The sequence below is a fragment of the Lissotriton helveticus genome, chromosome 5_1 (genome assembly GCF_964261635.1).
Source record: "Lissotriton helveticus chromosome 5_1, aLisHel1.1, whole genome shotgun sequence".
In the NCBI taxonomy this organism is placed as follows: Eukaryota; Metazoa; Chordata; class Amphibia; order Caudata; family Salamandridae; genus Lissotriton; species Lissotriton helveticus.
Window position 1 is genome coordinate 1,786,648,455 of NC_136065.1, and position 27,898 is coordinate 1,786,676,352.

Below are 27,898 nucleotides of genomic sequence, written 5' to 3' on the forward strand. Positions count from 1 at the left end.
CTAGAGGCAGGCCACGGGGAAACGGCGGATGCGCATCACGGGCTCCAAGTTGACCCGCAGGATGTACTGTGCCTGGCGCTGTGCAGCCACTAGGCTGGTCTCGCACGACACGTCCCGCACGCGGTGGCGGGGGAAGCTGGCCAGCAGGCGTCGAGTGGCCGCCTCCCAGATCTCCTCCAGGGAGCGGCCCAGGTGCAGGTGGGTAGCGGGGGTCAGCGGGTTTGGTAGGGGGCTGCTACGGTCACTGCTGCAGCTACCGCCGCTACTGGTGCTACTCGTTTCATGCTCATCGCCACCGCTGGTGCTGACCACCCCGCGGCCGGCTCACTGCCGCTCTCTGGGCACCCACTTACAATAGCCATGCTTCCTCTTGGCGGGGGGCTTGGTCGGACCGGCGGAGCAAGTTTTGAGGTGCGAGGGCCGGCTGCGGCTTGTCTGGGCTGGAGCACCCGTGCGCGTCACAAAGAGTAGCCGTAGACGTCCTTGCTGCGCAAGATAACCAGTGAGAACTCGTGCCGCAGGCTGCAGAGAAAGTTCCAGAGCTCCGTGTCCAAGCTCATGAAGTCCTTGGACTGCGGCATGGGCGTAGAGCAGCTGCGAGCGAGAGTACACCACCTTCTAGTGCTCCATGTCTGCGCAGAGCAGCCGCTGGGCAGCGCGGATGCAGCGTTCCCTGTGCTCTCCCTCTTGACGGAGCACCCCACTAGTGTAAACGCCTCTTTCCTGTACTGGGGTTTTGGTTTTGGAGGTGAGATCAAAAGAAATTCTGTTTTAGTTGGGTTGAGTTTTAGATGATGGTTACACATCCAGTTTTTAATCTTTAGGAGCTTGATTGAAAGGAGGGCAAGGTCTTCAGGGAAAGAGATTTCATGTATATTTGAGTGTCGTTAGCTTATAGGAGGAAGAGAATCCCAGTGTTTCTGAGAATCACACATAGTATTTCTAGGTGCATGGTAAAGAAGTTTGGGGAGAGGATCGAACCTTGATAGAGCCCTTAATGAACATTGACTGGTCTCGAGAACGAGCTGCCCATTTTCACAATTTAGGAGCAGTAGGTTATGTAAGAGGAGAACCAATTGAGGATAGTGCATCCACAGCCCATGCATTGTTCAAGAGTGTGAAGAAGGTCCAGTTGGTTGACAGTGTCAAACGTATCTACGAGTCCGGGAGGACCAGAAGGCAGGAATTCCCTGAGTCAAGGATTCTAAGGGAGTCATCGACCATTTGTAGGATCGCAGTTTCTGTACTGTGGCCCTGGCGGAAACCTGATTGGAGAGAGTCTAGGAGGTTGTTTGTTCAAATGTGTGATGTGATCTGGGAAGCAACACAACTTTCAATGACTTTGCCTAAAAGTGGAAGTGTGGAGACTGGGAGGTAGTTGCTCATGGCACCCCTCTTTTCCATCTTACACCAGACCTGTAGTACAATTCTGGCACAGTGCACTGGTCCACCCCAAGTACCTAATATTGTTTATGTTGATTAAAAACTTAAATGTGGTAAGGGTATTTGAAGAACATCAGAAAAGAAGACATTGAGAATAAATGGCTCTGGCTTGTGATAGTATCTTCACTGGGTCCTGCAAAGAATAAGAAGCTACTGTGCACGGCCCAATGTATATACACTGATATATATCAGTGGGCCGTGCATTGTGGATTCTTACCTTGTCTGGGACCCAGAGTAGATCCTTTAAAAACCCAAAATAAATAGTAGAAAATTCTCTCTTAGAGGGACGTCATATAAAAAATACTTACCAGTAATCTTCATTATCCAAAACGATAGTCCTCCTCGTCCCAGTCTTTATTCTAGGAGAAGGTGTGCCTAATCCGACATGTCACTTAGAAAGCGTTTCTATAATGTTTATTGTAGAACACACCCCCTACCACCTCCATAATGACTCTGCTGCCCTTCCACTAATGCTTCATAACAAGTCGCACTGGGCATGAGAAGCAAGGGAGGGAGAATGAGATCTAGACAGGGACGTGGAGGGCTATGGTTTCGGATAATGAAGATTATAGGTAAGTAATATTTTTCATTAGCCCAAAGTCCGTCCTCCCTGTCCTAGGCTTTCATCTATGAGGAAATACAAAAGCATATCCATTCCTCAGTGCTCAGAAAACAACCAAATTGACTATACAAGTAAAAACATTAAAGTTAATATTTCACAAAGTCAAATAGAAGAGAAAGAGCACTATTCCTTCATAAAAGACTGCAGCACTCCCAAACCAAAATTCATGTACTTACCAAGCCCCAACTTGTAATGTTTTACAAAGATGCTTTCTAACCACTAGGTTACTGCTCTGCAAATTTCCATTAAGGAGACTTCAATTATCTCCGCACATGAGGCTGCAATCTGTTTGTTAGATCTTCCCCAATCTGACCCAAGAGTTGTAAGTGCATGACATCATAAGCCTTAGAAATTGCATGCTTAACCCATCTACTAATAGTTGGAGGAGATGACTTTTTTTCCTCTGTCAGCTTGTCCAAAGGCTTCTAAAAGAAAGTTAGACTTCTGTATATTGTTTGTTCTGTCTAGGTACACCAGTAGAGCTTTTGTAATGTCCAAGCCCAACAGAATTTTCTCCTCCGAAGCCTTTATCAAACCCTTCTTATAGAAATTGTAATATCCTAAATGGATGACCAGAAGTTGCACTACCATCGTCAAGGGAACACCTTTTTTCAAAATTATCCCAGTGTTTTGAATAAACTACTAGCATGTTTTTTTTTCGAGTTTGCTGAATTGCAACTGCCACCTCTCTAGAGCAGGTAAAGGCCTGTAGATGCCACCTCTCAGTTTCCAATCATAGAGATTTAGGACTTGGAAGAGATCGGAAAAGAAGGAATGGGTATATAATCAGAGGAGGGTGTATTGAGAAGACAAGTAGGGAAAGCAGAGGGCACCAAGTCCTTCATGGCAACAATGGTTGATGTGGTTCTTGGCTAACTGGTTGTTTAGCACGGCCCGATCAGTCGTGGCTGGCATGGCTCGCAGGTGGAGTTGGGTGTCAGGGGAGCCTGGGGGAGCAAGGTGTCACGTGATCGGGCGGGTGTCACGCAAGGGCGAGTGTAGCGCGAGGGGGGGGGGGCTCAGAAATAAAAAAAATTAAAACTTACCTCGTGGCCGGGTCCTGCGTCTTCTCAGCTCCTGCTCTCCTGCCTCCGACAGCAGCAGGAAGCAGGCAGCCAGTCTCCCTCCCCTAAGCCAATCACAACGTTTTGATTGGTCTGGCATTGTGATTGGTCTGGCCGTGGGCTGGAGGGGTGGGCACGTTCTCCGTGCAGGCTGTAATTCAGCCTGCATGGAGAACTAGGAAGTACACATGACTGTTTTGGGCGGCCTGAGAGGGCCAACCAAACAGTCTTTCGCGCACTTTCGCAGTGGGCAAACCACTCCTCCCCTGCCCTGCTCAGAGAGCAGAGCAGCCCTGAACACCCGCCCACCACAAAGAAGCAGGACACGAAACATAAAATGACAATGTTTCTCACTGCTTAAAAGCAGTGGAGCGAGGCTCCTCCGCCATAGCGGAGGAGATGCCGCCCCTGGACCCGATGAACAACCTCTGTTGGAATGGGACAAGTTGGGACTTCTTCAGGTTGAGAAGGCAATCTAATTTGGTGAAGCAGGTGCCCACCCTTTCTGATTTGGATTCCGTCTTAGACAAAGAGGAAACAATTAGCCAGACATGCAGGTACAATAAAAGTTGGATACCCTCCAAATGCAACGTGGAACACCCGAGGAGAGGTCAGACCTATCAGGCTGTATGTTAAAGCTTTGAACAAGTAGTAATTTCCGGCAATAGCAAAACAAAGGGGTTTGGCCCGCAGGTTGTATCGGTAGGCAGCATTATCATCAGATCTCCTTTTGTTACCAATACAATCACTTATTGAAGGAAAATCATCTTGAAGGAAATCTTCTTTCATGGCAGTTCAACCCTTTTAAATCGATCACTGGATGATAAGAGCCATCTGGTTTAGAACCAGGAACAATATTAAATAGAAACCTTGGTTTTTCAGTGGTACTGTGACTTCTAAAATTGCACCTTTCAACAGCAAAGCAACAAAAAAAGAGTCAATTTCTTTCAGCAGATAGTGCTTTTTGTCATCCCTGGGAATTGGGGTCTGACGAAAATGTCACATAGTTCTATAAAATAGTCATTTCATATGATTGACCACACCCATTCGTCACTGGTTTGGGCTTTCTATTTGTTGTAAAAGTTTGAGTACCGCTCCAACTTTTTCCCCTTGATAGTCAGGATTTTTGGCTTTGACCATGGAGTGCTTGTGGTCGGATTTTACCACGTAACACAGCCCATCCCCCATCCCTCCCCCACATCCCCAAGCTCAGCCACGAAAGGAAAAAAGAAGTTTGTACTACTGGGGCCGTCTTTTGTGAAGAATATTTCTTCGTAACAAAAGGTCTAAATGGTTACAAGATCTTCTTTTCTTTTTCATTTTTTTTTCGCCAAGTCATTGAACTTGTCTCCAAACAGTTTGTCTCAAAAATGGCAACATTTGAATCAGAACCCTCTGAGAAGAGGCTACTCCACAGTTTTAACCAGAGTGACTTTCTCACCATCTCTGTGGCTCCTGTTGCTGTTAGTGCTGACCATAAGGAATTAAAAAAGGGTTTGGAAATGCTCCAGCAGTGTCTGAGCTGTAAAATGCAGCATAAGAACTGGCTTTGACTGCAAAATTTGCGGATGCTAAGACTCCTTTTCAGACACTCTCTATCTTTTTATCTCCTCCATCTGGCGACAATGCTTTTTCATAGTCTAGGAATGATAAAGTCCTACTGGAGAGGATGGAGTTTATTTTGGGGAACGTTAGGAAATGTTGTATACAATTTCTGCAATGAATAGCTCTTATTCAGGAAGCGAGGTACTGCTGACTTATCAACATTGTTCCATTCTGGACCATGTTCTTTAGAAGCTTGTGAAAAGGTAGGTGTGGATGCCAAATGGTCCTCATATTGCGCAAAAACCCTTCGGACCTCCGATACTTCTCTAATGTGTATCATCGTGAGGAAGACCTACGTTCTCTTTCGATATACCATCATAGCGGGCGATGATTCATGTTGTTTATGTGGTTTTAGGTCAGAGACTATAACACATAACATTTGTAAATATCTGCCCTAACCTATAAGGTCTACGCAAACAAGTTATTTGAAAAGATTTTAATGAGGCAAATATGCGATTCAATAGGGAAGCCATTAACTATTTGTTTTAATAATCAATCTCCATTTTTATTAGTGCCTGAATTACATTTTTAGACCTTGCTTATAGCAGCCTGGGTTCATAATCTATCTTAACTTACCTGATGTATTCCTTTAACAAAATACTTTATTTATGATTATTGATCAACTGCTATAATGTGTACCAAAAGAATGGTAGCTATGCATGCTTCTTTCTTATATTTTATTTAGAAGCTGTCATATTTATTATAGAGTGATTTTATAAATACAATAAACCTTACCTAACTACCTTACCTAATGTGTACTAGCATGTGCTGAAAATTAACACCTTGCACACATTGTCACGCCCTTCTCTACCTGTGCTGTTTGTCGAACACTACTGAAGCCCCTCAGGCACATTCTATTCTCTTCTGCATAATTTCCTGTTAATGATATTCTTCTCCCCAGTCTCGGTTGACATCATTCCTTCCATCTCCTTACCGGCTCTTATGCTCCCTGGGTTATATTAAACCCAAAGATGTCCCTTTATTGATCCTTGGTGTTGGATGGCCTCCTTCCTGTCCCACTCTTACTGATACTGTGCGAGGTCTCGCGAGATGGCCATCTTGGATAGGGCGTGGTCATTAGATACTGCACTCATCCTGGCTGAGCCTACTTGGCCTTTAGTTTCCTCCTGATAGAGGTCCCAGTGTAAAGCTCCCAGAGCCCCTTCCGACTACACCTATTCCTCTTTTCCTCAGCTCCTGTCATCAGCAGTGATGTCGACCTCCCGGCCTGCTGTTCCCGACCATACTGCATTCAGTGAACAAAGTGCATCACTTCTCTTTATACCTGCACATTTCTGTCATCGACTGTGGTGTCTGCCCTCCAGGCGGCCCACACCTGGCTACACCGCGGGATAGCAGATCCAACTTATGTACTGGAAATAATGCCCAGTGTAGCGTCCTCCTCAGCCTGAGAGCATGCAAATGAATATGCCGCACACGGAGCTCTGTAACAGACGTCTTTATTCCTCAGCATAGGATAACACACTACACTCCCAATCAATCAGGTATTTATAGAGCGCGCTACTCACCCGTGAGGGTCTCAAGGCGCTGGGGTGGGGTAGGAAGGGGGGGGGGGTGCAGCTCCGGATCAGTGGAAGGGCCAGGTCTTGAGGCACTTCCTGAAGGTGTGCAGAGTACACTATAACTGGTAATAAACACCACTTAACACCTCCCAGCAAGTTACGTAATTCTTCTGTTGAATCCGTTCAGAATCACAAGGGTCCTAGCGCACATAGTCTCACAGCACTATATCTCCCCCTTTGTTAAACAAAAAGTATAAGCAGCAGTCACATCACATTTCCTCAATAAGTCATCAAGGCGCTTGCGCTTGCTGGCCAGATCGAGTGGTATGGATGGTTGGAATTTTGTTTCGATGGCACAGGATCTGATGCTTGATCTGTATTGTTAGACGGGATCGCCTCATTGATAATTTCAGGAACCGAACAGCATCGCTGTAGGTGCCAAAAGTGTGATGAGTCCTGTGTGATGGATTTTACGGAACAATGTGACATCACCATGTGTCCTTTGCACGTCACAACCCTCAGAGCATCGACAGGAAAACGGAGTGTCTGTTTTCCGCTTTCGTTTCTACTTGACCAGGACCTAGTCACCTTCACCGAAGATTATTTTCTGACCTTGTCGATGCCGATTGGCATAGGTTTCAATTTGCATTTTCGAGAATTGTCTGTAAAACGAACCATATCAGCTTTCAAGGATAACTCTACTGTCCACTGTGGCAGTTTGGTTCCAAATGGTTCTCTCAAATAGCAACGTGACAGGACTCTCGCCAGTTGTGGAGTGAGGAGTTGAATGATAAGCAAGGAGGGCTGGAGACAGGTTGCTCATTGCTCATTGAATTACACATTTGAGGGTACCTATGAATCATTCCACAACACCATTGGCTTGGGGCCACAGAGGTGTACTCTTTTGATGCTTGACATCTAGTCTGACTAGAAACTTTTCCAATTCTTTGCTTTTGAAAGGTGGCCAATTGTCAGATTTGAGAATGGCGTGGATACCCCACCCTGCAAAAATATCAGCCAGCCGCTCGATGACCTTGTCATGTGTTGTTGATAATAACTCCTCTACTAAAAGAAAGTATGAATACTCATCAATGACTACCATGAGAAGATGTCCGTTTCTTAAAGGCCCAAAGAAATTAACTGCAACTCTTCCCCAAGCCTGAGCGGGAAGAGCAGACATTGCCAATGGATGATGCGTTACTTTGGGGGAAAGGCAGCTGCAAAGATCACATTCTTTCAGATCCCTCTCAACTCGCTCGTCTAGACATGGGAACCACACTTGGTCTCTTAGGGCCCTTATGGTGGCTACAGTGCCACAATGTCCTTCGTAGGCTAGTTCAATTGGTCTCCTAGGGTTCTTTTGGTGGCTACAATGCCGCAATGTCCTTCATGGACTAGTTCAATGACTTGCTGTCTTAGGCTATCAGGTATGATGATTCTCGAGCCTCTCAATACAACACCTTCCCTGGTCAAGGACAGTTTATTCTGTATGTTTCTGACTTTTGGAGATTCAACATCATCGGCTAAAGGTCAAGCATTCTTCTTCCACGATTGACTTGAAATGATTTCTTTGAGGATAAGCATGTTCTTATCTGCATTAGTAGCAACAATAATCTGTTCAATTGATAGGGCTGCTAATGTGATGGACCACGCAATGAAGTTAATGTATTCCTCAGCCGTTTTGGATGTCGAACTGTTTCAATGTAGCACTACTCTACTTGTGAAAAGTAAGTAATCAGCAGGATTCTGACCTTTACCCGTCTGGTTTACAATTGCATAGTTGTACTTTTGAAGTCATAACCTCCACCTCTCAATGCGAGGGGGCATCTTGGCTTTTGGGTTTCCAAAAATAGTGAGCAGCGCTTGGTGGTCTGTAATGATAGTGAAATGTTTTATTTATAGAAGCACATGACAAGGTTCGCAGGCCCACACTATAACCAGACTCTCCTTATCTAGCTGAGAATAGGCACATTCTGTGTCAGACAAACTTTGACTGACATAGCTACAATGGGTCTATGAGCATTCGGATGACCATTATGTTGAGCAAGAATTGCCCCCAGCCCCACCGGGCATGCATCTACTGTAACCTCAGTATGTAACTTGGGGTTGAAATAAGCCATCTCGGTTGTATTCTCTATCGCAAGTTTTATTCTTTTGAACCTTTGATCACATTCAGCAGACCACTGGAAATGGACATTTCATTTTGTCAAGTCCCTCAATAGACCGAGCCTAAGAAGGATCGCAGCATGGTGACATCTTGTGGGGGGCAAGCCACTTAGCTGCGTTCAGCGTGTGATCTGCATCAACAAGTAACTGGCATACTTGTGTAAGAGCCTTGTCATGCTCCTTTTGCTTTTCTCCAAATACCAGTATGTCATCACTGTAATTAAAAGCATGCCTGACAGGTTGAATTATTCGCCCTATAACACCCTGAAATATTTCTGCACCTGACGACACTCTAAAACCCAACCTTTTGTATCTGAACAAATCAACATGAGTCGAAAAAATAGTGACGGGCCTACAGTTCACTTCCAACTCTAGTTGATGGTATACTTTGTTCAGGTCAAGACGGGAGAAGATTTTGGCACCATTCAGTTGCATGATCATGTGAGCTACATGTGGACCAGGATGTCTTTCTCACTTGATTGCTTTGTTGACTTGGCGATTAATTACACAGATGCACGCTGCACCTCCACTGTCTTTTTTTGGCGCCACCAATATGGGCAAAAGCCATGGTGTAGGACTGGTGGAGCGTTCAATGATGTCATGTTTCAACAGCGATTCTATTTCTTTAACAACGGCTTCTTGAAAGTGAAAAATGACTCTGCGGTGCAGCTGGGCAACAGGGCGAATGTTCTCATTAAAAGAAGTTGCACTTTCATTGTCTTGAGCATTCCTAGGCCATGAAACAGCAACAGGAACTGACTCACAATTTCAGATTGAGTGTGGGAGTTGTATTTGAAAGATATCAGTCCCATGTCAGCAGGTAAGATTAAGTAGGCATGCACTGGATGAAGTTCCTTAAAATCGTGAATTGGTGCTTGCACTGATACTGCTTTATGTCTCATTTTCGCTGAGAATGACCCTTGACTCTGTAACAGTTTAGAAGCAGCCCACGTGTATACCTTCGTGTTTGACGGGTGGAGACATTTCACAGAAGACAGGCTATAGGGTATTGCACTTTCGAATGGCATGATCTTAATCGACACACCACTGTCTATCATAAAGATTATGGGGCAACCATTGGCCTTCATTGTAGTCTTGACGCAGTGCCCTAATGAATTTGATTGTTTTGTTTGGTGGTTTGCCTTTGTCTGTTCTTCTTCCTTGCAAGCAGCCAAACCTACATATACCTGTCGTTACTCAGGCAATACCACCGTCGCACATCCATCTTCTTCAATGGAGCTTGATAATGACATTGAAGAGTTCTTGTAGGATGAACTTGACGACGATCAACTTTGTCTGGTTTCTACTTGTCATAACTGATGTTGCTTTTTGGCCTTGTGAGCGTAGCAATTATGCTTCTGGAACCTTTTGGTGTCCATTTTCTCTTCTTGCTGTGATGTATTTGGTTTCTCTTTCGCTTTGCAAATCATTATAAAGTGGTTTCCTTTCCCGCAACCTCTGCTCATCTGCTCAATGGCTGGACATTTGGTTTCATGGGTAATGGAAATCCACATCGGAAACACAATTGCTTTTTCTTCGGCGGCATTGCCTTGTGTGCATCTACCTTGCATGAGAAACCCTGCATCCCAGCCCAGCACATGGATGCGGGGACTAGAGCAGTCTGTCCACACAGATTGGCCTTCAGGCTTAATAAATGCGTTAGAAAGCAAGCTTTACAGGAAGGCCTTGAACAATTAGACTGAGAGTTTTCAACATTAATCACTCCGAACTCTCTAGTAATCCAATAAACAAGCCACAGGCATTCCTGTGCCCCGTGCTCCTCGAGCAGTGTTTCTAAAATCAGCATGCCCCAGGCAGTGAACTCGTTCGAGCGCGTCTGTTCCAACTGTATCTCATACTCATTGCACATTGTAATAAACATTTTAAAACAAGTATTCACAGTCTAACATTAAAGAGGGAAACCAACCTGCCTGAGACACGACCAACGCATTAGTTGACGGGGAAACGCGGCGTGCTAGAGGTGGCGTAACAGGGCGGGCATGTTCTACAATAAACATTGTAGAAACACTTTCTAACTGACTTGATGGAGGAGGCATCTCTCTTCATACAATAAGGACTGGGACGAGGAGGTCGGGTTTTGGAATAATTGATGATCAGCCAGCAAAGCAAAGCAAAGAACGTTTGTTGTAAAAAAGGGACAATTATAGTCTGATTGCACACAGTTTTACTCCCATTCTTTTATGGAATTCTGGAAATTCAAATAAACGAGAAAAGACAGTTTGAGTGCCCACCCTATTCTAACTCCCGCTGCATTATTTTCCATTCATGCTGTTCTATGTTCACAATCTGTTTTACTTTTTTGTGAATTTAAGTCTGTCACTGCCATTGTTTTACCTCTGCTGCCTGCTTTCATAGTGCAAATAATGCTGCACATGTTATATCTCTGGAGAACTTTGCAAGCCTAACATAACAGCCTGCACCTGTTTGGATTTTCCTACGGCCATATGTAACCCTTTTCTTAATTTTCATTCGGAAATCCCTGACTCTGAAATAGATCAGAGTGGTGGGAAAATGTCTTGCGGGTGTACTAAACCCCCAGATTTTTTTTATTACTCTTTGCCAATTCATTTCACACAAACCTAACCTACGAAAGGTCTAGCAACTCTGGGCCATATGTATCAACACATTTCCCCATAGACACAGAATGGGCAAAACCCTTTGATACATCTGGCCCTCTGTGTATAAAATGAGGCATGCACTAATGACTTGAAAAACATTTCTTGTTAATTTCCCCCCTAATTAACATAATTATAAAAAACTGCACCTCATCTACAATAAACCAGGTTCAAAGAAAGCCACCCATTGCACTCGTCATGAGGGTTCAATATCTATGCAGATGTGTGGTTACGGCCCTTCTGATGTTACCTGATGCCAACCCCAAGTCTTCACTCACAATCTATTGCGATAGCCCAATAAGATTCTTCTCCACACAGTGAAACTTAATCACGCTTGATCCTAGCATAGTGTTAGAACATAGTGTTTAATCAGAGCCAACGCCCTGGCGTCAGGTGAGTGTTTGTCGGCAATGAGTAAACCGTCACCTGGTGATGTATGACCTTGCACGGGTGGGTCAGAAAACTACTGGGCTTAAGCTTAGGTTGGTCATTCTACGGTCTATGAGCCCTGCCCCCATTTCTTTTTTGATAAGCAAATTTTATTGATTTTAAAACACAAAACAATTCAGCCAGTACACAGAAATCACAAGTTTGCATCCATTCGCAAAAGCAATGTAACCCCTAATCATGACCCCCATAAAAATTACACAAACGGTATTTGGAACCAGGTTAATCAGGACACTCCACATTCCCCAACCACTTCCCCCACACTCTACGGTATTTCTTAATGCACCCCTTGGCTTTGTAAAGGGCTTTCTCCTGGGTCGCGCACCAGTCCACCTCTCTGCGTCACTTATCCAGTTCAGGTGATTTGGTGCTTTTCCAGGCCGCCGCTATGTCCCTCTTGGCCACTATCATAGCTGCATTAAAAAATAACTTGTCATTCCTGGACCCGTCCAGCCCATCAGTGATCCCCAGCAAAGAGTGACGTGGATCATGAGGAACCTCCCAGCCCAGTATCTCCGTTAGCTCCACTTCAATAGATCCCCAGAACTTCCCTAAGCAGGGGCACAACCAAACCATGTGGAGGAAGTTGGCCGAGGCATGGTAACATCTCACACATTACGCATCTGGGCGCGAGCCCACTCGATACAGGCGCAGGGGAGTGAGGTACGCAGCGTGTAAGTAGTAATGCTGAATCAGCTTGAGTTTGGCGGAGACGGTGACTGTTCTGGGGGCAATAAGGGCATCGCGCCAGTCCACCTCGTCAAGGGGGCCCACCCAATCCACCCATTGATCCCTCACCTTATCTAGGGATGTAGGGGTGTTGTTAACTAGGGTGCGGTAAATGCGGGAGACCCCCCCTTACCCAAGTCTCCCATCATCGTCTGAGCTTCAGTGGGGCTATATTCGGGGAGCCTCGCCTGCCCCCATTTCTACGGTGAATTAATCCGTTTCGGTGAAGGACGGGTTTAGATTTTCTGATGTTAGAAATTCACAAAGTGGCAAACTTTCCTGCTCACTCCTTGAAAACTTGTAAATATTTATTGCTCTTTTGCTTTCAAGGTGGGTTTCCAGTTCACACAGTTCACAGATACCACTACATATATTCACACATACAAAATGGATTTGTAAACCTACGAGAAATTTCGGCATGCATATTTTTATGGGGTTCACAGTTGCATATGGGAAAATACCATCATATATGTGCAATCACAATTTTTTTTTTCATTCAGGGATAAAATGTTTCCCCTTGGAGAGATCCTATCCCTTACACCCCCATCAATTCATTGAGTGTTTCCTTCCCTTTCCTCCTGCTTTTGGCAGAAGTAAATCTGCGTCTATTTACAGCATGGAATGGGTTGAAGAAAACTTTAAGGATGCCTCGGGTTTGTGTATGTTCCCAAACTTTCCAGGGAAACACTGACCTTAAACAACAGCCTCCCATCCCTTGAGGCGGATTTACTCACTCGCAATATTACATCACCACGGAGTAACATTGCACATATGTAAATACAAGATTTGTACATGCCTGCATGCACTTTTGTGAATACCTTGCCCTCGAAAGTTCAGCCATTTGTGGGCCTACACATGCAAATGGCTTTGTGAATCGTGCCCTTTGAGGCCCTTCCAGAGATTACAGTCATTGTACCAGAAAACGCAAGTTGGAATCTTGTGCCAAAGTGAAGAGCTTATTTGATAAGGCTTTAAACATGAAGGGCAGTGAGAAAACCCTTTTGATGGAAGTCTGGCTCATAAAATGTGGGTTTTGTGCTAATTCTGCTCAGTAATGCAGTATACTCCATAAATCCAATACAGGACTGAGATAAAGAGGCGATATCTTTGGCCTTCTGTTTTGGCAATTATGCTGTGAAAGCCATATATAAAACACTTTTACTTATTCATCTAATAATCCTTCTGACAGCAAAATAACTGAAGGGAACTTATTTACACAAGGTGATGGGATATGTATAATGACCATTGAATAATATCATCCTATAGGACCACAGGAGTTACGCCGCTCAGTTTGTTTGGCTGTAAATATTTAGCACGCTAGCCTAGACCTTCAGTGATCTATCTCCAGTCCCAGGATTTGGGAGTTTACTGGTCTATGGAATAGCATCAAAGGAACAATACAAATGATCCCTTCAATTCTCAGCCTGGTCACAGTAGTTCCATATGCTTGTTTTCTTTCACCTAAGTCTACTCGTTTAGTATTTCAAGACGGATCTCCGTCAGGAATCAGGATTTCCTGGATGCAGTCTGTTTGAAAATTGGTTGAAACTAACTGAGGCCCTCATTACGAGTTTGGCAGATTTTGGTGCTGGGGTACCGCAGGGCCAGAATCCGAGATATTGGCTGGCATTCCGGCACCAATATCCCTTATTACACATTTTCTCCCTAGACTGGTGAGTAACCACACATACACAGAGGTGCCGGGTCCATTACCATATGGTTTTCCACGATTCCTGAGAGAAAACAGCAGACATTTTCCACCTGCTTTGTGCAGGTCAAAGGTTTGTCGAAAAGGGCCAGTGAGGATTAAAGGGGGTTAAGGTTCAGGGTCGTCATCCTGTCTGGGAGAGGTAGCATTTTCTGATCGTCCCATGTTGCTGCGGGCAGCTGCAGTTCAACGGTCTGCAGCCCCTTCCCCTTTAGCATGCAAGGCAAGATGGGCACGGCATAGATGGAGTAGTTTCTGTCCTGTAACTCCAGTTCTGTAGTAGGGGTATCTCTGTTATAGTCATAATCTAGTGAATAGTCCCGCCCATGTGCGTGGACCCCGGAGCAATCAAAAATAATCTCTTACAGTGTCAAAAAATGCAGAAAATGCATAGACACTTAAGAGAGAATTTAAAGACAGATAATGCAGCCAAAAGGCTACACTGTCCAGTACTTCAACTAGAAATTTCCACCATAAAATCCACAAAACAGCAAAGCCTGTACAGATTTCCCTTGCTTAACAGCAAAATCCCTCAGGAATGATAGAGAGAAGAACCTGGACAGACAAGCCCCATAGGCTGCCATTATGTGGCTTAATTAGGATACTGTGCCTTTAAGAGAACCTTCCAGAACCTTCTCTCAGTATCCCAGAATGCATAGCAGGTCCAACTAGCCTCAGTTCTTTTCGAGGGCGTAGGAAACGCCAGACCTGTAGCATTATGATCATGAACAACACTCCACCGGGGAGGCGGGAGGGCGCTTATGACTATAACAGAGATACCCCTACTACAGAACTGGAGTTACAGGACAGAAACTACTCCTTCTGTAGTAGGGGATCTCTGTGTATAGTCATAATCTAGTGAATAGAATGGCAAGCCCATCCCCACACCAAGCGGCGGTGGAGAATAAAATAACGCCACTACTGTGCGAACAGATTCCGCAGCGAAGCCTGCCCAACCTGAGCGTCTGCCCTGGCATCAGTGTCCAGGCAGTAATGCTTAGCAAAGGTATGGACCGACTTCCAAGTGGCCGCCTTGCAGATCTCTGCAATGGGAACATTACGGAGCATAGCTGTCGTAGCAGCTTTGCCCCTGGTGGAATGAGCCTTAGGCTTACCTCCTAAGGTCTTATTAGCTTTGTAGTAACACAACTGTATGCAGGACACAATCCACCTCGAGATGGACTGTTTAGAGGTAGCAAGACCTGTCCTGACTGAGCCATAATTGACGAACAATTGGTCTGACCTACGAATATCTTTAGTCTTATCAAGATAAAACTTCAGCACCCTCCGCACATCCAGGGAATGTAAAGACCTTTCCGCCGGAGATGAAGGATTCTGAAAGAACGTAGGCAAAGTGATAGTCTGATTGATATGAAAATCAGAAACAACCTTGGGAAGAAACTTAGGGTGAGTACGCATAACAACTTTAGCATTATGAAATACAGTATAAGGTTCTTGGCAACACAATGCCTGAATCTCACTCACCCTGCGGGCCGATGTAATGGCCACGAGGAACGCCGCCTTCCAGGACAGGTGCTGCAACGAAGCCTTATGAATGGGTTCAAAAGGCTCCTTCATCAATCCGGACAGCACCACATTCAAGTCCCATGAAGGCGAAGGAAGCCTGACAGGAGGGAACACTTTCTTCAAGCCTTCCAAAAAATCTTTGATCACAGGGATCTGGAAAAAGGAAGTCTGTGAAGGGCCTTTCCTGTAGGCAGTCAAAGCAGCCAGATGAACCTTAATGGAATGGACATTAAGGCCCGACTGCGCCAGATGAAGCAGAAATGGAAGGATGACATCTTCCTTGCATGACGCAGGGTCATAGTTCTTAGACTTGCACCAGATGCAAAACCTCTTCCACTTGTAAGCATAGGAAGTCCTAGTGGAAGGTCGCTTAGCCTCCTTCAGTATGCCCATACAATCCTCTGGGAGATTCAGATGGCCATATTGCACTATTTCAGGAGCCATGCCGCCAAACTCAAAGACGAGAGGTTGGGGTGCACCATCCGCCCCCCGAACTTCGTGAGAAGGTCCGGCCTGCACGGCAGCTTCATGTGAGGAAGGAGAGATCGGTGAAGCAGGTCCGTGAACCACCACTGTCTGGGCCATTCCGGGGCAATCAGAATCATTCTCGCCCTGGATTGAGACAGCTTGATGAGAACCGCCGGAATCAGGGGAATTGGTGGAAAAGCGTACAGAAAGCTGTTCGACCAGTTGATCCATAACGCGTTCCCCAGCGTCCCTGGCTGGTAGTACCTGGAGGCGAAGCCTCGGCATTTGCTGTTTTCGGCGGTGGCAAACAGATCTACGTCTGGAGTTCCCCACCTTGCGAAGACTTCTCCTAGTACTTCGTCGTTTATGACCCATTCGTGGTTTTCCTGCACGATTCTGCTCAGCTCGTCTGCCTGAACATTCTGCACACCTGGCAGATGGGTGGCCGTTATCGACAGTCCTCGAGCCAGAAGCCAGTGCCAGATCGCCTGCGCCTCCTGCGACAGAGTGCGCGATCTCGAGCCCCCCTGCTTGTTGAGGTAATACATCGTAGTCGTGTTGTCCGTCTGAACAAGCAGAGAGTTGGTCTGAAAGGACGGATGAAAGGCCTTCAGTGCCAAGTGAACAGCTCTCAGTTCCAGGAAATTGATGTGGTACGTGGACTCCGTCGGGGACCACGTCCCTTGAATTTGCAGATCTCCGGAATGCGCCCCCCAACCTAGGAGAGACGCATCCGTCACGATGGTCTGTGTGGGAATGTCCTTGTGGAAGGGAACGCCTCTGAGGAGATTCTCCTTCGAGCACCACCACTTCAGAGACTGAAGAGCATGTAGAGACAGTCGTATCCTGTCGTCCCAAGAACCTCTCCTCTGGTCCCACTGATCCTCCAAGCACTCCTGCAGAGGACGCATCTGTAGCCGTGCGTGAGGAGTGAGAAAAATGCAAGAGGCCATCGATCCCAGTAGAGAAGACACGGTCCTCACCGTCGTAGACGGAGTTTTCATGAGAGCCTGAGCCTTCCGAACGAGTGATAAACGTCGCTCTTCCGAAGGAGACACGCTTGCTGACAGCGTATTGATGGAGGCCCCCAAGTACTGGATGCACTGCACCGGAATCGGGACCGACTTGGACATGTTGATGTGCAACCCCAGCCTGTTCAAGAGAACGCACGTCTTCTGGAAGTGTGCTCGAGCTTCCGAGAAGGAGGAGGCTTTGATCAACCAATCGTCCAGGTACGGGTAGACAAACACCTTGTTCTTCCTCAGGTGTGCCGCTACCACTGCCATACATTTTGAGAATGTCCTGGGTGCAGACTTCAGTCCGAAGGGTAGCACCGTGTACTGATAGTGATTGGTGCCGACTTGAAAGCGCAGAAATTTTCTGTGTTTGCATGCAATGGGCACGTGGAAGTATGCGTCCTGTAGATCTATGGCACACATCCAGTCTCCCCGTTGCAGCTGAGGGTAGATCTGATGCAACGACAGCATGCGAAACCTTTCTCTGCGAATCCACTTGTTTGCCTGCCGCAAATCCAGAATGGGCCTGAACTCGTTTTTGTCCTTCTTGCGGACAAGAAAGAACCGAGAGTACAGACCTCTTCCTCTTTGAGACAGAGGTACGTCTTCGATCGCCCTTTTCCTTAGCAGAACGTCCGCCTCCGTCTGAAGCTCGCGCAGTTGATACTGCGAGCTGACGGGAGGAATCGATGGAGGAGGGCTGGTGAAACGTAGACTGTATCCATTGCAAACAATATTCAGCACCCACTTGTCCTGAGTAATTTTTCTCCACTCTGCCAGAAAAAATTGAACGCTTCCCCCCACCGGAGCGGGTAACGGACGAGGGGGAAGTAACAGCTCAGGGACGGGACCCGGCCGGGCCCTTGGTCGCGGTAGAGGACTGTTGACGACCTCTACCACCCTGTCGCTTCTGGAAGGGCTGCCTGTACTGCTGCTGCTGCTGCCGCTGTTGATGTTGACCAGCAGACTGCCCCCTTCCACGACCCTGCGCCCCAAACCGACGCTGGTACTGTCGGAAGGGTTTCTTTTCCTTGGGCTTTTCCAGGCCCACTGCCGTCAGGGTCTCCGCTTCGGCCTTCATCCTGGCCATCTCATCATCCGCGTGCTTCCCGAAGAGGGTATCTCCGGAAAACGGGAGATTCGCCACGCGTTGCTGTGCCTCCGGTTTCAACGATGTCAACCTGAGCCAAGCATGGCGTCTCTGGTGAATCCCGTGGCAATATCCGTGCGCGGACAGCAACGATATGTCTGCTGCAGCGCCGATGGCCTGATTAGAGACCAACATCCCCTCCTTGACGATCTCCACAAAGTCCTCCTTGCGGTCTCGAGGGACGAGGTCTGCGAACTGCTCCATCGAGTCCCAAAGGGACCGGTCGTAACGTCCCAGCAAAGCCGAGTCACTGGCTGCCTTCATGGACGAGGCGGATGTCCCACACGCCTTGCGACCAGCAGAATCGATCCACCGGCTCTCCTTGTCCGGAGGCACCGTGGACGCAGGGGAGGTGGAATGAAGCTTCCGAGCAGCAGTCACGATGACTGAATCCGGTACCGGGTCTTTCCTCAAGAAGGCTGGGTCTGAGTCCGGAGCCCTGTACTTTTTCAGTATCCTGGAAGGGACAGATCTCACCGTCGCCGGCGTCAGGAATAGCTGTTCGGCGGGCTCAAGGAGCCCCGGCACCAGAGGTAACAGGGGGCGAGACAAGTGCCTCTTGTGTAAAGTCTCAAAGATTACCGAGGTAGAAGCCGTAGGCGCTTCAACCTCAATGCCCAACTTCGCCGCACCACGCAGGAGAACCTCCTGAAATGTGCTAATATCGTCTATCGGAGACACCCTAGTCTCCGGCGAATCGGACAGCGTGGGCGAGTAGGAACGGGTCCCAGAAGGAGAACGTGACCTGGACCGACGTCTCTTGTGATGCCTGGACCGTGATGAAGATCCGCGGCCACTCCTCGATCTGTCCCGTCTCCCCGAGCGAGACCTCGACCTCTTGGGCCTCGGACGCTCCTTCGGCCTCCCAGGGTCAGGAGCTCCAGGCTTCTTAGGAGTCTTCTTCGGAGGCGTCGGGAACTTAGGCATCGACACCTCCCTCGGTGGGATCGGGGGTGGAGGGGCAACCGGACGCGGGTCCCGCGGAGCCGGCTTCGGAGGCGGGGTAGGGGCCTTCGGAGGAGGACCCTTCGGCACAGCAGGCCGCGGAGGAGGCGTAGACGGCTTCATCGGAGTATCCACCCCGGAATGCGCCGGTCCCGGCGAGCCATCACCTCTACCAGAGAGTGGGGAGCCCCCCACAGTCCTGGGCCTGTCCTTAGGACCTACAGACGCTGAAGACCGGTGTCCAGACGACGACCGATGTCCCCTCGACGTCGAACGGTCCTTCGGCGTCGACCGAATCACACTCCTCGACGTCGAACCGTGTCTTCGTCTCGACGTCGACCCCGACCAGATCGACGAGCCACGAAACCTCGACGACGGGCGATGGTGCCTCGACGGCGACCTCGACCTCTTCGCCGGTCTCGACGTCGACTTCCTGGATCGCTTCGACGGCGACCCTTTGGATCTCCTCGACGTCGACCTCTCCGACCTTCTCGACGTCGATCTTCTCGACCGTCTCGACGTCGGCCTTTTGGAATGCTTCGACGTCGACCTCTTCGGCGCCGGAGATGCCTTTTGTCTCGACGGCGACCTTGACGACGAGGATCCCCTCGACGACGATGTCCTCGACGGCGAACGGCGGTGTCGCCTCGACGGCGAGCGCCGACGCCGGGCCCTCCGATGTCGATCACTCGACGCCGACAGCGACGACGAGGATATCGACACCGGCTTCGACGGCGGCCGGAACACGTTCCTCGACGTCGACGGGCGACGTTTTCTCGACCCAGAGCCCTGGGGAGACCTGGAACTGGCCGTTGACCGTCCCCTCGACGTCGTGGTCAGCGCAACTGACCCAGACGGAGACCTTGGGCGCGGGCTGGTCTTCCTGCCCCTGGGGAGCCCCCCAGAGGCCTCAGCATGGGTAGAAGGAGCCCCTCCTGACCCACCTCGTGCCTTCAGCTTCCTCTCCTCAAGCCCCTGAAGCCTGATCTTCTTCCTCTCCTTCAGGGTCCTTCCAGAGAAGCTTCTGCAGATCCTACACTCCTCAGGGATGTGGGAAGAGGGAAGGCAGAGAATACAGACCTCATGGGAGTCTGTCTTGGCCTTCTTTCTTGAGCACTCAGGGCACTTGTCGAATAATGCAGGCATTATTGGACAAAAAAGAGTGCAGAAACACAGAAAGAAAGTCACCAGAGTACTTTAAAAGTACCAAAAATCGAAATCAGTGTAAAACACCAACAAAAACCCTTGAAAGGGAGAGCTCAATGCTCCAGGGTCCTGCTTGCAGGAGCCGGAAAAAAGAACTGAGGCTAGTTGGACCTGCTATGCATTCTGGGATACTGAGAGAAGGTTCTGGAAGGTTCTCTTAAAGGCACAGTATCCTAATTAAGCCACATAATGGCAGCCTATGGGGCTTGTCTGTCCAGGTTCTTCTCTCTATCATTCCTGAGGGATTTTGCTGTTAAGCAAGGGAAATCTGTACAGGCTTTGCTGTTTTGTGGATTTTATGGTGGAAATTTCTAGTTGAAGTACTGGACAGTGTAGCCTTTTGGCTGCATTATCTGTCTTTAAATTCTCTCTTAAGTGTCTATGCATTTTCTGCATTTTTTGACACTGTAAGAGATTATTTTTGATTGCTCCGGGGTCCACGCACATGGGCGGGACTATTCACTAGATTATGACTATACACAGAGATCCCCTACTACAGAAACCTGATTACTTAATTAAAGTCCCAGTAGTTCCAACCAAGCTCCAGGAGTTCCCTTTTTTCTTTTTTTTTTTTTTTTCTTTTTTTCTGATCCAATGATTACACCAACCCTCAAATACGTGAGGAAAGCCAAGGGGCCTAGACGGAAACAGTGAGCCAAGGGGCCATTAGGAATACAAGAGTGTAATTTGGCTTGTTAAATCTGTGAAAGTCTTGGTGAAGATGAGGACAAAAAAAATAGGGAAAAAAAGGGGAAAAGAAAAAAAGAAAAAAAATGAAAGGCATGTCCAGTGTCTCTAGGGCCAAAATACCTGGGTGTGGAGTCTGTGGACCTGATAATTCTGGGCCCAGAGACAATTGTAATTGTGGGTAATGAAATTCTACCCCAAGTTAATGCTTTGGATGTTAATGCTCTACTCAGAATGAGAGCCTGAGTGTCATGAGCTCAATATATTCTCAGGCTCAGATGATGAGATGTAGAGATGATGTCAAATGTTCTCTTCTTTTGAATATCCATCTGTTGTCTTACTCCCCTTTCCCTAACTTTTATGACTTCCTAAAAGAACCCCCTAATTTCCTGCTGTGTACATAAAAATAGGCTGAAATAATTTTTGGTGGATTCGATAGTGTACAAATTTCCCATTGGCTAATTCTTCCTTGCACCAACACTGCTTTTTAAAATCTTTTGTAGTGAAGACAGGGCCCTGCTTGCACACATTGCTATGTTAGCATAAGCTTATTAGAAGTTTAAACGCCATTTTGCCACTTTGCAGCTTTTGCACAGAACACTACATGTAACTGTTGTTGTAAGTTAAACTGCTTGATTTTCCTTGCATGAGAACAGCTTATTTTTAACATCCCTAAACTTACATCGCGACCTTAGTCTGTACACTGCGTGCAGAAGCCTTCAAGGTCACTATAACAATGTATGCTGTTATTCAGGTTGATCGACCCATGCTCTAGACACAACACAAGCACAGCAGCAGCTAACTAAAATTCTAGTGCCTTTAATATAGCACTGCGTGCATGATTTAGACATACTTGAAGAAAACCTTTTCCAGTGAGAGAGAGCGTTGCTGATCCTGTTATGTGAATCACTCTTGCTGATCTTGGAGGTATGGGGTTCCCCATTCAAGCCTACGAGACCTACTATTATTATAAACCTAGTTCCTAGTAGGGGAAGGTGGTTCACAAGGCACTATAGGACCTGTTTCCACTATCATTATAACATTTCTCCCTTTGCGTTTTATGGAATTGTAACCATGCTGATTGTATTATTTTTAATCATATGCCTGCTTATGCTAGCAAAAATAATGCATCTCAGAGCACGCCGTTAAAATAAAAATTGTAAACTTTTTTGTGTCTCTAATTACTCATGTTGTGGACTGATATGAAAATAAAAACGAAAGAGTGTTCTTGATTCCCACCATTCCTGAAAGTACCCTACGTCGCATGTTCTGGGTTGTCTAATCATTGGTAGCTTCTCTGTAGGATGGAGAGCTAATGAGACACTGATGCTAATCGGTTAGAGGTTCTGGGTACTGAGGTGAGTTTTTGGTACACCACAATTCACTGAGGTCCTGGGTTCCTGGTACAGTTCTGTTCATGAGCAGAATCCCCTCAACATGGCGCACCTAACGTTTGGTCTTATATTCGAGACACTCGATTAGTGCTTATAACAGTCCACGACACCCTCACGCCTGTTTCCAGTTGACCGTAGTGATGGATTAACCTACCTATATAGATAGATTATAGGTTCCTTTAAGCTTGATATTTTAAAAAGTTTCATACTTTGAATTACTGCCCATTTGTGCTACATTTCATTAGATTGTTTTTTCTATACTGTGTCCTTATGGCTGACGTTGACATAGCTCAGCATAGTCGAGTACCACTCCGCAATCACTTAAATCAGTATGGGGTGTCCGCTGAAGGTATGGTGGTCGTCTTTGTGGTTAGTGCAGAAGCGGCTTACCTGTTTGAGCTTTTCTACTCTTGGGTTACGTTTTCTGCTGTGAATGCGGATGATGATACATACCATAAATACACGCCCACCGTGGTGCCTGCGGACTATGCACCCTATAGGACACAGGAGGTTCCACTCTCTGCTTGGCAGCATCGAGTTTGGTTTAATGGCGCCCTTCCCCACTCCGTAAGGCCGGTTCAGTTAGGTCCCTTGTCTATTCCTGGGGCCACTTGGCCAGTCTTGGCCGAGTTCACACCGCATCCACGTTATATGACAGTCACTATAGTTGAGTTATGAATACTCTATGCCTCCATCGTTGGAGTACATAGGGCTTTAGTACAATACGTTTCCCGCAACATCCAGGTGGGGGCACCTGGAGCTGCAGCGCAATCAGTTGGACCGGCGGGGTTAAAATTAGTCCCGACATGGTTAATTCGGTTATGAGCAAGCGCCCCCAAATTAAGGACGATATGCCTTTTTGGCTTGCCGAGAAATTTGACCAAATGGAAGCAATATTTCCTAATACGACTCCTGTTGAGAAACACAGGATCCTGACCATTAGTTTGCAGAAAGACTTAGTACCAGAGGTAACAGATTGTAAAGTTTTTGTGGCGGTCTATGCGGAGTGCTTCGGCACGCCGTCTTTGACTGTCCTGCCCTCCGTGATCAAGCGTGTTCAGGATCAACACGGTCCGGAGGCAGCTGTTGAATTGGGAATGAGACTTGTCGGAGTATTTGACGTAGTTTCCGATCTCATCCTTGCTAATGTCAAGGGGTATGCGGTGAACTTTCAGGTGTCTAATGCTTTGTGCAATGTCCTCGATGCCGATAAACCCCGGCAGTTACCGAAAATCATTGCGGATGCTTATAAGACCATTGGCCGCAATAGTTTGGCCTTTTGGTAAGGTAGTAAAAGGCTTAACACCCAAACTATTGCCTTTTGCTAAGGTAGCAGCTCAACCGCAAACTCAGAAGTCTAAGTCTAACAAAGACAACCGTTCAGTTTTTCCTAAGCAAAGTTGGAAATCTAAAAGACAGGGGAAGCAGCAAAAGAAGCAAAGGTCGCGTACGCCTCACCGATACCTGTATCAACAGAGCGCACATATGATTTGCGCGACCGCGAGAGTATTAAGTCACCTGATCTATATCAGGTTCCTGATCAACGTTCTCCTCGTTCTTTACAGGAAACATCGGTCTCACAAACCGGTGGAGGAGAACACGGCAAAGGCCGGGGTGCCCTACAAGGACGTGAGCAACATCACCAGACTGATGGTAAAGGCAAGCAGGACGACTTTCAACGCCCTCCGTTTCAGAAAAAGAAGGTTGCTGCTTTAACCGCAAGGTATGCCACGGATAGTGAGAACACAGCTTCGGAACCTGACATGGGCGCTAACGCTGCTAGACAGCGCAGCGCAGGTTACAGTAGGGCGGTAAGCACTGCATCCGTATCTGAAGGAGACAGCAACTGACACGTTTATCACTGTAGAGACAGCTGACACTAGAGTGGCTTGCTCTGACAGACTATATGAGATAGTTCTTTTAATTGAAGGTAACATACAGCGTAAAATAAAAGGGATTTTTTTGGAAAATCTGACCTCTACGTATGACATTTTGTTAGCGGAGTCAGAATGGCCCTTAACTTTCATTTTGGCCGCTCCGAGAGGGGAGGAGGTAATCCTTCCTAGTTTTACACACACTGTGACGAAGGAGCAGGTGCAGAATTTTGCAGAAAAGTGGGCTCTGGTGCTTGCACCGGCTTTGTACCATACTCAATGTGGATGGGACAAACTTTCGCCCAGACTTGAGATTCCATTGCGGTCTATGCCACCGACCTCAACCCCAATATCCCATGCAGCGTGAAGTGAAGGCTCCCATTGTGCAAATCCTTGAGCAATTGGAATATCATGGTGTGATTGAAACATGTGTGTCACCCATGAATAATCCTCTTTTTACTGTGACCAACCCTGATGGATCGTACTGCCTAGTATTGGATTACTGGCATTTGAACTCTCATTGTCGGACCTGCGCGCTACAGAATACCCACAGTTCTGCCCTTGTGGATAGTCTCGTGAGAAAGCGGTTTAAGACCACACTTGACATATCCATTGGCTTTTTTAGCCACAACCTGTCCTCTATTAGTAGTCCATGGACAGCTTTTACTTCTGGCGGCAAACAAAAACAGTTCAAAAGATTAGCCGTGGGCTATAAAAACAGTCCAGGCGTCTTTGCCGCTCGTATTGTCTCTCTCTCATAAAGACTCGACCCTGATGCATGCTTGTATGTTGATAATATTTATCTCACAGACGACGAATTATGGCCGCATCTGTGTCGCGTTGACCGCATCATTGTTTTGTTTGGGGACTTCGGTTACAAATTTAACTTTGCAAAATCTCTCATGCAGGGTACACAGTGTTGTTCCTGGGCTATGAGCTCAACAATGAAGGTTGAGGTTTAGCACCTCACTTCCTGGAGAAGTGCGGACTGTTGCGCGCTCCAACATCTCTGAAAAAACTACAATCTTTGCTGGGTTTTTTGAATTTTTGGCTGCCTGAACATTCAGCTATCTTGCAATCTTTGCAGGCGGATCTTCTTGAATCTAAATACTTACTGACACGTGACAATCATACAAACCTGGTGATAAGAATTGTGCCAGGCGCAGTGGGTCTCACGTACTTGACGTTTAATGAAGGAGACACAGTCCTTATTGCTTACAAGTCACACTTGTACAATTCTGCTGAAATGCGCTTTTCAACTGTCGAAAAAGTTTTGACTACAGTGCAGATGGCGATTCTGAAAGAGAGAGCACTGTCGCAAGGGAAATGCATATTGGTTGTTACACCGTAACCTGCCCTGGAGACAGTAACGAAAGCCAGTGTACCAAATTCGAAAGCTTTGCATCCTCGTTGGATACAATGGGCCACAACCTTGACGTCTCTGGATGTCACCTTTATTTTTGATTCCTCTTTGCAAACTCAGGAGTACTTGGAGTATGAATTTGTTCATTCAGTTCCTTTGTCCTTGCGCCCGCTTGAGGATTACCATTGTATCATTTACACTGACGGCTCGGCGCAACCGGCGACAGGGTCAAAGCATGCTTATTCTGCAGCCTGTGCAATAGTGGTGAATACCATGGTGAATGGAGAGTTCAAGTCCGATGTCGTGCACACACAGACATTAGGGGTCTGTACCGCCCAGTTGCAGAGCAACGTGCCATGGTGCTTGTGCTGGAGTTTGCTTATTCTCATGTGACTACTCTAATTGTAAGTGACTCTTACTACTGTGTTCAGTCTTTCAATGACAATTTATTCTTTTGGACTCAAAATGAATATCGGGATTCCAAAGGTGGCACAATTAAACACAAAATGCTTTAGGTTCGAATCGCAGAACTTAAAGAACGTCTGCCTCTCGTGAATGTAATTCATACTCTTGGTCACCAGCGCGTAGAAATACACGCAAAGACAGCAGTAGCAACATATGTAGTAGCAGCAGTTACACGTTCCAAAAGTAAGATTGATGATGACATCTTGGCAGCCATTGCTGCAACAGAGAAGGGAGGCAATTACCCTAGAGGTTTCCCTTCTAAATACTCTTATCATTTAAGTCCTGATAAAGTTCCCTATGTGAGAATTAACGACATTGGTGACAGATTGATTCCCAACTCGGACCGCAGACAAACCCTGATAACAGCCGTTCACAAGGGCATGGCCTCGGCGCATGCCGGCGTTCCAGCGACTGTCTCTATCTTACAGCAGCATTACTGGTGGCGCGGATTGTGCAAGCAGACGCGTGAATATGTCCTTACTTGTGACATTTGCCAGCAGATCAAACCTTCAACCGCTGCGTGTCCACCACAAACACAGCTGTACATATCTAATAAACCACTTGGGTGTGTTTATTTAGATCACTGTGGTCCTTTCTCTTCAGATACTGCGTATAAGTACATCTTAGTTGCAGTGGATTTGTGCACACGCTTTATTTGGCTCTGGCCACAACGTAGTGCTGATGCTCGAACTTTCATAAGGGATTTGTGTGTCTTTGTGGGAATTTTTGCATGTGGCACCCTTCATTCGGACCAGGGTCCAGCGTTCGCCTCTAAGGCGTACAAGGATGCCATGCGGTCACTAGGTGTCCAGGTCAAATTTTCGTATCCTTACCGGCCTGAGGGCAATTCAGTTGTGGAGCGAATGAACCTTGACTTAAAGTAATCCTTGACAGCTAGGGTTTTAGGTACTGGCAGGAACTGGCTGGCCCATCTGTATAGCGTTCAACGTGCACTTAATAATCTCCCTAGAAGGTCTCTGAGTGGGTGGACCCCATACGAAATGCTCTTTGGCATAAGGATGTTTGTTCCGAACCTTGAGGGTCTAGACATGGCGGCGTCTGCCGCACCCTTTGACATAGATGATCATTCTGCTGTATTACAGAACCTACAAAAGACTTGTGGCAGTCTTGCAAAGGAACACTTGCCCTCCACAACTGATGCTACGCTTCAGATTCCGGTAGTTGGCTGGCTACCCCGAGTCGATGACCTGGTCCGTGAGAAGGAGTTCGGCCCCTCATATCATGCACCAGTTACTGTGCTTGGAGTGCAGGGTACAAGTACAGTCATTTTACCTCCACTTCCTGGTCGCCAGGATAACCAGTACATCTCCATTGACAATGTCAAATATATACTGAGGAAATTCTGTTTTGGCTCCGGCGAATTCCAACAGGCCTGACGTTGCCATCGAGATGCATACAGTTACAAATCCTTTATTAAATCCACTGGCTGGTGATCCCAATGATGATACTGTGTATACTTACCCCACAGATGTGTTGTTGCCTAGTGTGCACACAAGTGCTGTTGATCAGTCATGCTTTTCATTTGACACTAACTCTACAACATAGAGGTCCCCATCGAAAGTTTTTGTTTTTGCTGTTTGGTTTAAAAGACATTTTTTGATACCCCCTTGGACTTACATTTGGTTAGTGCTTTTTACATTTTTTTTATTCATGTCAATTGGATTTGTAGTTGTATTTTTGCGTCTAGTAAACGACTTTATGTTAAAGAATGATCTACAATTAGGTTAATTGATGGAACTTTGGCAGTCCACTCCTCGTCCCACGTAATGAAGAGGGACCAGACTTTTGTCAACATCACAGCTTGGCCTGTATTAGATGGGATTGTGTGGGATGCTGTCA

At 46.9% G+C, this 27,898-nt stretch overlaps 1 protein-coding gene and 1 pseudogene across 11 annotated transcripts in view; one reads left to right on the plus strand and one right to left on the minus strand.

The window, feature by feature from the left end:
• LOC144756515 (coiled-coil domain-containing protein 71L-like) lies at positions 1 to 27,444 on the minus strand (annotated as a pseudogene).
• The window catches only part of MARCHF10 (membrane associated ring-CH-type finger 10), a 465,874-nt gene that overhangs the window by 202,885 nt on the left and 235,091 nt on the right, over positions 1 to 27,898 (plus strand). The window lies entirely within an intron of this gene.